The sequence below is a fragment of the Octopus bimaculoides genome, chromosome 25 (assembly GCF_046866305.1).
Source record: "Octopus bimaculoides isolate indiv1 chromosome 25, ASM4686630v1, whole genome shotgun sequence".
NCBI lineage: Eukaryota > Metazoa > Mollusca > Cephalopoda > Octopoda > Octopodidae > Octopus > Octopus bimaculoides.
Window position 1 is genome coordinate 12,501,734 of NC_142952.1, and position 3,637 is coordinate 12,505,370.

Genomic DNA, 3,637 nt, shown 5'->3' on the forward strand with positions numbered 1-3,637 from the left:
TATATATATATATATGTATATATACATACATATATACATATATATATATATATATATATATATACATACATATATACATATATATATATATATATATATATATATACATACATATATACATATATATATATATATATATACATACATATATACATATATATATATATATATATATATACATACATATATACATATATATATATATATATATATATATATATATATATATATATATATACATACATATATACGACGGGCTTCTTTCAGTTTCCGTCTACCAAATCCACTCACAAGGCTTTGGTCGGCCCGAGGCTACAGTAAAAGACACTTGCCCAAGGTGCCACGCAGTGGGACTGAACCCAGAACCATGTGGTTGGTAAGCAAGCTACTTACCACACAGCCACTCCTACGGTAGTAATTTTGAAAGAATTTTTTATAAAATTATTTTTTAAATATCGATTGGCTACTGGGGTCCACCAGAATAAAATATTATCCGGGGGGGGGGGGGGGGGTCATAGGTAAAAAAAAAATGGTTGACAACCACTGGACTAAGAAACATGAAAGATGACTGTTCCACAGAATGAGGAGGAGAGGAAGGGCAGAAACAGTTTTGAAAATGGACCAAAGAAACAAGAAACCTATTGTAAGAATCTTGGAGGAAAGACTGAATGAAAGCGCAACAATGGCTGGAATTTCGACCTTTTTGTATTTGACTCAGATATATCACCCACTCCCAACAGCAGATATGTGGTGGTGGTGGTGGTAGTAGTAGTAGTAGTAGTAGTAGTAGTAGTAGTAGTAGTTGGTGTTGTTTAGCCGAAGGTTAGCTTCAATCATGTACACCTTTGATCAAAGATGTTGCAGTCATGACCAGTGAATCTTCCTTTTTTTCCACACACCTGTATTCAAGTCTACATCAGCCAACATGTTTGTTTTTGTTATTTTTTGCATTTTTTTAAAACGGCAAAGTGTGTGAGTTGGAGGAAATTTGGCTACTATTTCTAGTAAAAAAAAAGTGGCCACATAGGAGCTTCTTCAGTTAGTTATTTAATCATGGTTCCAATATTGCAAAGCATCACGATTTGATATGGCAGGAATTAACTCAAGAATACAAAGAATTATATAAATTAACATTTCCAAGGTATATCAGCTGTGTGGTTAAGAAGTTTGTTTCGTAATTATATGGTTTCAGGTTCAATCCTGCTGCACAGTACATCATCATTTAACGTCCATTTTCCATACTGGCATGTGTTGGACAGTTTGACAAGAGCTGGCCAGCCAAAGAGCTGCACCAGACTTCAATTGTCTCCGTTATGGCATAGTTTCTACTGCCGGGTATCCTTTCTAATGTCAACCATTCTACAGAGGGCACCAAGAGCTTTATAGGTGGCACCAGCACAAGCAATTTATACATGACATTGGCACAGGTGCCAATTATGCAGCACTGGCATGGGTGCTCTTCTACACAGCACCAGCAAGGGTGCTATCTTAAAAGGCACGAGCACAGGTCAAGTGACTGATGTGAGGAGAACTTCCTTTTTTCTTCACAGACTTCAGAATAAATCATTAAAATAAAAAGAAAAATCACCAATTAAGATAGTACAGGAAAACAACTAATTAATCACTTATCAAACTTTAATTTCTAATCAAACAGATGACTAAACTAGATGTAGTTATTCTCTGACAAGTACCATATTTGATGGCACATAAAAGAAAAGTTCTAAAACTTGTCTTGTGTTATAAATGAGAAGCTGAGGCCTTCAAACTAATTTTTTATCTTTATTCTTTTACTTGTTTCTGTCATTTGACTGTGGCCATGCTGGAGCACCGCCTTAAAGGGCTTTTTTAGTCGAAGAAATCGACCTCAGGACTTATTCTTTGTAAGCCTAATATTTATTCTATTGGTCTCTTTTGCTGAACTACTAAGTACAGGGACATAAACACACCAACATCGGCTGTCAACAATGGTGGGGGGACAAACACAGACATAAAAACAAATATATATATATATATATATATATATATATATATATATATATATATATATATATATATATATATATAATAGGCTTCTTTAAGTTTCTGTCTACCAAATCCACTCACAAGGACTTGGTTGGCCTGAGGCTATAATTGAAGACACTTGCTCAAGGTGCTGTGCAGTGAGAATGCCACATAAAAAGCACCCAGAACACTCTGTAAAGTGGTTGGCATTAGGAAGAGCATCCAGCTGTAGAAACCATGCCAAAGCAGACAATGGAGCCTGGTGCAGCTGTCCAGCTTTCTAGCTTCTGTTAAGCAGTCCAACCCATGTCATCATAGAAGACAAGCTTTAAATGATGATGATGATGATGATGATGATAATGATGATGATGATTAAATTACAAAGTCAAATTTGTAGGTTTACTTCTTAGTGTATGAGTGGTCAGTCCAGATGAAGTAAATCTTGTTACTCAAAGAGGAAAACTAGTGGGTGAGATGACCAAATGGTAACATTAGTAGATGCCAATATACCAATTTAGTCACTAAATCTCAAAGTAATTGATTCCAATAAGAAAATTTCTTCTCGCAGTTTCTATTAATTTGGGTGGCTTTCATATTAAATAAACAAACCAGTAGTGGACCAGTGCTTACTGCATCAAAATTAAGTGACCAGACACAGGCATAGCTGTGTGGTTAAGATCACTTTGCAACCACACATTTTCAGGTTTTATCCCACTGTATGGCACCTTAGAAAAGTGTCTTCTACTATACTGTAGCCCCAGGTCAACCAATGCTTTGAAAGTGAATTTCTTAGATGGAAACTGTGTGGAAGCCTATCATGTATGTGTGTGAATGCTCCTACCAGTTGACAACCAGTGTTGATTTGTTTACATCCCCTTAACTTTACAGCAAAAGAGCCTGATAGAATAAGCACTAGACTTTAAAAAAAAAAAAAGGAAAAAAAAAAAGGATCTTTTCTGTTTGGGAATTTTAATGTTTAGTGAAAATTTAAAAATTTGGTGTATTAATGTGATTTTCCAAGCTGAACCTCTGGAGATATTTCGCATTTTCCAGAAAAAGTTTTAGAAAAAGTTACAGAGGTTTGAAGTTTGATAATTTAAGGCCTATTTAGCTGTTATTCTTAGCACATCTCATGACCACCTCAATGAACAGAATATATTTGTCAACATGTGCTTTCTCGTAGACTAAAGAGTTTTCATGTTTGGCTTGTTACTATAGAAACAGGCATGAATGTGTCTGTGGCTTATGATTGGCTAAAATTACACGAAATTTTTAAACTTTAAAAGCTATTAACTCTTTATTTATTGATTTATGGCGAAAATGAATTTCATGACATTGATTAGCATAAAAAACTACAGCATTACACCAAATACGAAATCAATTTTTAGAGAAATTGAAGAGATTGAAAATTGACAGCCAAACAAAAAAGATTTTTTTAAAAATGGGGTTGATTTGTTCTGAAAGAAGTAAAAACAAAATTAAAAAAGGAATAAAGCATTTATTTCCAAGATTTACTTATTTTGTTTTATTTAACCCCGTTAGCATTTAACCTGATCATATCCAACCCAAATATTCTACAGACTGACTAGATCCAACCTCTCACACCTGCCCCACAATGCCATTCTGAAAATATACA